The sequence below is a fragment of the Hippopotamus amphibius genome, chromosome 15 (assembly GCF_030028045.1).
Source record: "Hippopotamus amphibius kiboko isolate mHipAmp2 chromosome 15, mHipAmp2.hap2, whole genome shotgun sequence".
NCBI lineage: Eukaryota > Metazoa > Chordata > Mammalia > Artiodactyla > Hippopotamidae > Hippopotamus > Hippopotamus amphibius.
In genome coordinates, this window is record NC_080200.1 from 13,504,057 (window position 1) to 13,512,644 (window position 8,588).

Here is an 8,588-nt window from a genome sequence, read left to right on the forward strand (position 1 = left end):
GGTCCTGGGTTTCTATCCTTCAGTTGGTTCCATTAGTTTCCCTTTTCTTTCTGCTATGAAAATAATAATAGTAACAGTAGTAATGATGATAGTAGCTCGCGTGTGTTGACAGTTTTCTCTGTACTAGATTTTACCTTTTCTTGACGAAAGTAAATCTCAAATCTTAGTCCATCCATATGGAATAGGTACGATGACTACCTCCAATTTACAGACAAGCAAAATGAGGCACAGAGATGAAAAACAACTTCCTAAAAGTCAGCAAGCCAGTGTCCAAGTTAGACTTTGCACCCAGGTAGCCCAGCTCTGCTGTGTAAGCCCTTAACACTCTCCCTACTGATCATGAAAACCTGATTGCCTATTCCCCTCATACTTCCCTTTGCTACCTCTGTGTTACCATTGTTAAAATGCTTCTGTGCTGCTCCCAGGGATGAGGGCTCTGGGATCCCCACAGTCTCCTCCCACAATCTCTACATGCCATGCCCCCCTGTCCCCCCACCCCCCGCCAAACCTCTGTACCATCACAGCTCTCTGAGCGGCTGGTGATAATTTCCCCAGATGAAGAATTGAATCCCGGAATGCAGCGACAGGTGTTGGCATTGACACATTTGGAGTTCTGAGGACACCACTGGGCACAGGGGGCTGAGGTAGAAGCTGTGGGGATGAAGACCATGGTCAGAAGACCCAAGAAAGTGAGGAAGCTAGCTGCATGCTAGAGGTCCAATAGTAGAGGAGGGGAAGGAAGAGAGGGGAGGGATGGCTGCCAACAGAGGGGAGGGATGGCTGCCAACAGAAGCAGAAGAGCTCAGAAAACTCTGGATATTTGCAGAGGGAGAAACAGCTTCTCTTATTTGTAGAGGGCTGTCTCTGAGTCTCACTTGCAGAATAAGACTCCTTTTCCCCTTTTGTTGGTGAGAGGATCCAGACCATGACATGTACTCTCTAGCTTATGTCACTAATGGGGCTTGGTGCACAGACTCACCATTATGGTTCTGGTATGCAGTTTCCAATGTCACCAGCAGTAGCCAGAAGAGTTCTGGGGTAGAAAAACAGAGAGATGACACACAGGAGACTTGAGGTCCAATTTCAACCATTGTCTGCATGGCCATTGCCTTCTATGTAGGTGGCTTTGGCCTGGCAGCCCACTGCTTTCAGCAGCTTTCCTAAGGCTCCTGTACTTTGCTTGGAATCAAGGAATCGACCCTCCTGTCTCCCTCCTGACTCCCTGAGGAATCAGTAACAGACAGGAACAGCCCCTATGGAAACTCAGGTGCTGTAAGTATAGGTACCCAGGAGACTGTTTTAAGGGACACAAAAACTCCAAATTCTCAGAGGGAAAAGTCAAGATGGTGGAATAGGTGAATATGGAATTCGCCTGTCCTCATAAGTACATCAAGAATACATCTACAAAAGGATCAGTTCTCACAGTGCACCTGCCAAGTACTGGTGGAGGACCTCAGACACCTGAAAGGGCAAGAAAAATCCCTGCCCAACTGGGTAGAATAAAAGAAAGAAAAAAGAAAAAAAAAGAAAAGGAAAAACGGGACCAGATCAGCATTCCTGAGGGAGAGCTGAAGGACAGAAGAGGATCCTGTACTCAGGGAAGCCCTCCCATGGCAGGGAGATCAGCTGGGACAGAGAGGGAGTTTCAAGGGATCAGAAGGGAATGCAGCAACTGGTCTGTGGAAGGCAGGACAGAGTAAGACGTATGCACATGGTCTGTGCCACAGCCCTCCACACCTCAGCCTGAGTCATGTGCCTTCTGGTGTGGATAGGGGCTGGGTGCAGGAATGTGGGGTTTGGAGAGCAGACTCAGGGAGGGGACAGCTGTTGGATGTGAAAAGACACCCTGAAGGGACAAGAGTAAGGAGCTCCACAACCAGGAAAGTTTGCAGAAGAAGCCTGGACCACCATATAAGCAAGGCACCACTGTTGAGCAGCGCACAAGGGATGGGGTTGCCATTGCAACCTCTCTCCTCACTTGCTGGCTCTTGTTTCCACAGGCACTAGGAGGGGTGCCCACCTGAACAGGCTTGCCACCCCCTGCCTTAAACCAAAGCCTCCTTCGCCTGCACAGGCTTCAGTAGGCCCAAGTGCCACCCCCTCCAAAGCCCCCTCCAGCCACACAGGCCCTTGAGCCCTGAATGCCATCCTTGCCAAGGCTCCCTCTGGCCATATGGGCTCCAGTAGCCATGCTGTTGATGTCTCTGTCCCTGCCTGCCTGTGCGGGCACTTGTGCTCTGGGGGAGCCTCAGGAGCAGATGCTGATAGGAGGAACACATGAAGAGAAGTGATTGAAACCACAGCTGAACCCCAGGGGCCATGCAACTAAGGAATAAGAGCTGAAATCTCTCCTTGTGGCTACACAAATCATGGAATTCCACCTCTGCTGATAGCTTCCTAAACTCAGCACCTGCAGAACATCCAAATGGAAAACAAGTGCTTCTGCAGCTGATATGGGTCTGGACCTAGCAGCTGTGGGCTTTGTAGGCACATACACATGGGGGTTGGGCCAGGCCAGAGTCTGAGCTGCCTCCATAGCTCCCACAGCAGGTCCAGGTGCACAACTACTTCAGTCTTGGGACCTAACCTCAGTGGATGTTTGCTGGTGGCCTGGTGAAAACAACATCTGAGTCACCAGGGCCATTTGTTGGCATACCCATGGTTAAGGTGGGACCAAGAATAGTGTTCTTTATGAGCCCCACAATGGGCAAAAGGGGACACAACAGAGTACACTCACAGGTGAACTGCCCCAGAGGAGGAATATTCAGAGTTTCCTCCCAGTGGGAGTGCTCCAAACCCACTCACCTCCTCACCTCACACTGCAGATCAGAAACACAGCTAAGAAACATATCTTGGGGCCTCTACTTCAACAACTAGGTAGCACACCACATCCCTGACAGGACAATGACATCCACAAAGCAAAGGGGAGGTCCTGTCTAGTACACACCTCACCCACCAGGGGGCAGACACCAGAAGCAAGAGGAGCTACAATCCTGCAGGCTGCAGAAAGGAGACCACAAACACAATAATTACACAAAATAAGATGACAGAGAAATCTGTTGCAGACAAGGAGCAAGATAAAAACGTACAAGAACAACTAAATGATGAGGAGATAGGCAATCTACCTGAAAAAAAAATTCAGAATAATGATAGGAAAGATGATCCAAGATCTCAGAAAAAGAATGGAGGCATAGGTTAAGAACATGCAAGAAATTTTTAACAAAGACCTAGAAAAAGTAAAGAACAAATAAACAGAGATGAGCAATAAAATAACTGAAATGAAAAATACTCTAGAAGGAATTAATAGTGGAATAACTGAGGCAGAAGAATGGATAAGTGAGCTGGAAGACAGAATGGTGGAAATCACTGACAAGGAGTAGAATAAAGAAAGAAATGAAAAGGAATGAGGACTGTCTCAGAGATATCTGGGACAACATTACACACACCAACATTCAAATTATAGGGGTCCCAGAAGAAGAGAAAGAGAAAGGTCCTGAGAAAATATTTGAAGAGATTATAGTCAAAAACAACCCTAACGTGGGAAAGGAAATAGTCACCCAAGTTCAGGAAGTGCAGAGAATCCTATGCAAGATAAACCTAAGGAGGAACATGCCAAGACACATATTAATCAAACTAACATAAATTAAATACAAAGAAACATATTAAAGGCAATAAGGGAAAAGCAACAAATAACACACAAGGGAATCCCCACTGATTCAGAGTTTCAGATGATTTTTCAGCAGAAACTCTGCAAGCCAGAATAGAGCATTGGGATATATTTAAAGTGATGAAAGAGAAAAAACTACAACCAAGAATACTCTACCCAGCAATGCTCTCATTCAGATTTGATGGAGAATTCAAAAGCTTTATAGACAAGCAAAACCTAAAAGAATTCAGCACCACCATACAAGCCCTACAACAAATGTTAAAGGAACTTCTCTAGGCAGGGAAAAAAAGACCACAACTAGAAACAAGAAAATCACAAATGGGAAAGCTCACTGGTAAAGGCAAACATAGAGTAAAAGCAGGAAATCATCCATACACAAATATGAAATCAAAACCAGCAACAGTGAGAATAGAAGAGTACAAATGCAGGAGATGGGGATTGCATTTGAAATGAAGAGATCAGCAACTTAAAACAACCTTGTATATATATAGACTGCTTTATCAAAACCTCATGGGAAATGCAAACCAAAAAACTACAATGAATACACACAAAAAAAGAAAAAGCAACCCAAACTCCATGCTAAAGATGGTCATCAGACCACAAAAGAAGAGAACAAAAGAGGAAGGGAAGAAAAAAATCTACAAAAACAAACCCAAAACAATTAAAAAAACGGCAATAGGAACATACATATCGATAATTACCTTAAATGTAAATGGATTAAATGTTTCAACCAAATGACACAGACTGGCTGAATGGATAGAAGACCCACATATATGTTGTCTGCAAGAGACTCTCTTCAGACCTAAGGACACACACAGACTGAAAGTGAGGGGATGAAAAAAATATTCCATGCAAGTTGAAATAAAAAAAGAGCTGGAATAGCAATGCTCACATAAGACAAAATAGACTTTAAAATAAAGACTGTAACAAGAGACAAGGAAGGTCCCTACATAATGATCAAGGGATCAGCCCAAGAAGAAGATATAAAAATTGTAAGTATATTTGCACCCAATATACAAACACCTCAATATAAAAGGCAAATGCTAGCAGTCATAAAAGGAGGAATAGGCAGCAAGACAATAAAAGTGGGAGATTTTAACGCCCCACTTACACCAAAGGACAGATCCTCCAGAAAATTAATAAGGAAACACAAGCCTTAAATGACACATTAGACCAAATGGACTTGATTGATATTTATAGGGCATTCCATCCAAAAGCAGCAGAATACACTTTCTTCTCAAGTGCACATGGCATATTCTCCAAGATTGACCACGTGCTTGTCCATAAGGTGAGCCTCAGTAAATTTAAGAAAATTGAAATCATATTTTCTGATTATTATGCTATGAGATTAGAAATCAATTACACACAAAAAAAACTGTAAAGAACACAAACACATGGAAACTAAACAATATGTTATTAAGTAACCAATGGGTCACTGAAGAAATCAAAGAGGAAACAAACAAACAAAAATACCTAAAGAGGCGGGAAAAAGATGGCGGCAAAGTAGAGGGATGTGGAATGCATCCCTCTCCACAGATGCATTGGGAATGCACTGAAGGACCCAATAATTCCCACAGAGAACCAGCTGAACACCAGCAGACAGCCTCGGACACCAGAAAGGACCACAAGGAGCCCGACATAACCGGTAGGGAGGCATCTACGAGGGCTCAAAGAGGGTGAAGCGGTGGAGCTGTGGCAGAAGGGAGGGAGTGAGAAACATACGGAGGGTCCACAGCACAGCTTAGCATTCCTGACCGAGACGTCCATCCACAGCTAAACAGAGGGTCTGGGAGCAGGAGTGTGGGAACCAGAGAGCTGGTTCAGGGTGAGAAACATTGTTATCAGTAAGGTGATGGACCGAGAGGACAGGAGGGAAGAGGTCCACGGCGAGGAGTGCCCACCCCTGAGAGCTGCCCGGCCATGATGGTGGCTGGAGGCTGCAGGCTCACGGGCGGTGGGGAGGAGCCCACACATAGCCTCTCTCTCTCTTTTGGCGCCTCTGCAACAGGCAGTGGAGAGGCGCCCGTGGGCCACCTAAAGCACTCAGGGATAACAATCACCCTCAGGCACTCTGGGGGGGGGGGGCTAGATTAAAACCCCTTGGAATGCAGGCAGCAGGGAGGCTGCCTAGAAAAAAACGAAAAAAATACCTAAAGAAAAATGACAATGAATAGATGATGATCCAAAACCTATAGGATGTAGCAAAAGCAGTTATAAGAGGGAAGCTTATAGCACTATAATCTCAAATAAGCAATCTAACCTTACACCTAAAGCGACTAGAAAAAGAGGAACAAACAAAATCCAAAGTTAGTAGAAGGAAAGAAATCATAAAGATCAGAGCAGAAATAAATGAAATGGAGACAAAGAAAACAATTGCAAAGATCAATGAAACTACAAACTTGTTGTTTGAGAAGAAAATCAAAGTTGATAAACCTTTAGCCAGACTCATCAAAAAGGAAGAGGACTCAAATCAATGAAATTAGATGTGAAAAAGAAGTTACAATAGACTTACAGAAATGTAAAAGATCATAAGAGACTACCAGAAGCAAATATATGCCAATAAAATGGACAACCTAGAAGAAACAGTCAAATTCCTAGACAGGTACAAACTTCCAAAACTGAACCAGGAAGAAATAGAAAATATGAACAGAATAATCACAAGTACTTAAATTGAAAGTGTGATTAAAAAAACCCCAACAAACAAAAGTCCAGCATCAGATGGCTTCACAGGCAAATTCTATCAAAAGTTTAGAAAAGACTTAACACCTACCCTTCTGGAACTTTTCCAAAATTGCAGAGGAAGGAACACTCCCAAACTCATTCTACAAGGCCACCATCCCCTGATACCAAAACCAGAAAAAATATCATACAAAAAAATTACAGACCGATATTACTGATGAACATAGACACAAAAAGCCTCAACAAAATACTAGCAAATTGAATTCAACAACATATTAAAATGATCATACTCCCTGATCAAGTGGGATTTATCCCAATGATGCAAGGATTCTTCAATATATGCAAATCAATACACCACATTAACCTGGTGTACCCCCCCCCAAAAAAAATACACCACATTAACAAATTAAAGAATAAAAACCATATCATCATCTCAATAGATGCAGAAAAAGTTTTGGATAAAATTCAACACCAATTTATGATAAAAGCTCTCTAGAAAGTGAGCTTAGAGGGAACCTACCTCAATATAATAAAGGCCATATAAACAAACCTACAGCTAACATCATACTCAATGGTGAAAAGCAGAAAGCATTTCCTCTAAGTTCAGGAAAAAAGCAAGGATGTCCACTCTCGCCACTTTTATTCTACATAGTTTTGGAAGTCCTAGCCATGGCTATCAGGGAAGAAAAAGAAATAAAAGGAGTAAAAATTGGAAAAGAAGTAAAACTGTCACTGTTTGCAGATGACATGATACTATACATAGAAAACTCTAAAGATGCCACCAGAAAACTACTAGAGCTCATCAATGAATTTGGCAAAGCTGCAAGATGCAAAATTAATACACAAAGATCTCTTGCATTTCTATACACTAACAATGAAAGATCAGAAAAAGAAATCAAGGAAACAATCCCATTTACCATCACAGCAAAAAGAATAAAGTACCTAGGAATAAATCTACCTAAGGAGGCAAAAGACCTGTAAGCAAAAACTACAAGATATTGATGAAAGAAATGAAAGACAACACAAACAAATGGAGAGATATACCATATTCTTTGATTGGAAGAATCAATATTGTAAACATGACTATAGTACCCAAAGAAATCTACAGATTCAATGCAATCTCTATCAAATTACCAATGGCATTGTTCACAGAACTGGCAGAAAAATTTTACAATTTGTATGGAAAAACAAAAGACCTCGAATAGCCAAAGCAATCTTGAGAAAGGAGAATGGAGCTGGAGGAATCAGGCAGACTATACTATGAAGCTACAGTGATCAAAACAGTATGGTACTGGCACAAAAGCAAAAATATAGATCAATGGAACAGGATAGAAAATCCAGAGATAAGCCCACACACTTATGGCCACTTAATCTATGACAGAGGAGGCAAGAATGGAGAAAAGGCAGTCTCTTCAATAAGTGTGGTGAGAAAACTGGACAGCTACACGTAAAAGAATGAAATTAGAACACTACCTAACACCATACACAAAAATAAACTCAAAATGGATTAAAGACCTAAATGTAAGGCTGGATATCATAAAACTATTGGAGGATAATGTAGGCAGAACACTCTTTGACATAAATCGCAGCAAGATCTTTTGGACCCACCTCCTAGAGCAATGAAAATGAAAATAAAAACAAAAACAAATGGGACCTAATTAAACTTGAGAGCTTTTGCACAGCAAAAAAAAAAAAAAAAAAAAAAAAAAAGCCATAAACAAAACAAAAAGACAGCCCTCAGAATGGGAAAAAATATTTGCAAATGAAGCAACTGACAAGGGACTAATCTCCTAAATATACAAACAGCTCAAGCAGCTCGATATCAAAACAAAACAAAACAAAAAAACCAGATCAAACAACCCAATCAAAAAATGTGCAGAAGAGCTAAATAAATATTTCTCCAAAGAAGACATACAGATGGCCAACAAACACACAGAAAGATGCGCAACATCACTAATTATTAGAGATGTGCAAATCAAAAATACAATGAAGTATCATGTCAGCCTGGTCAGAATCACCATCATTAAAAAATCTACAAATAATAAATGCTGGAGAGGGTGTGCAGAAAAGGGAAGCCTCCTACATTGTTGGTGGGAATGTAAATTGGTACATCCACTATGGATAACAATATGGAGTTTCCTTAAAAACAAAATAGAACTACCATATGACCCAGCAATCCCACATCTGGGCATATACCCTGAGAAAACCATAATTCAAAAAGATACATGCACCCCAATATTCA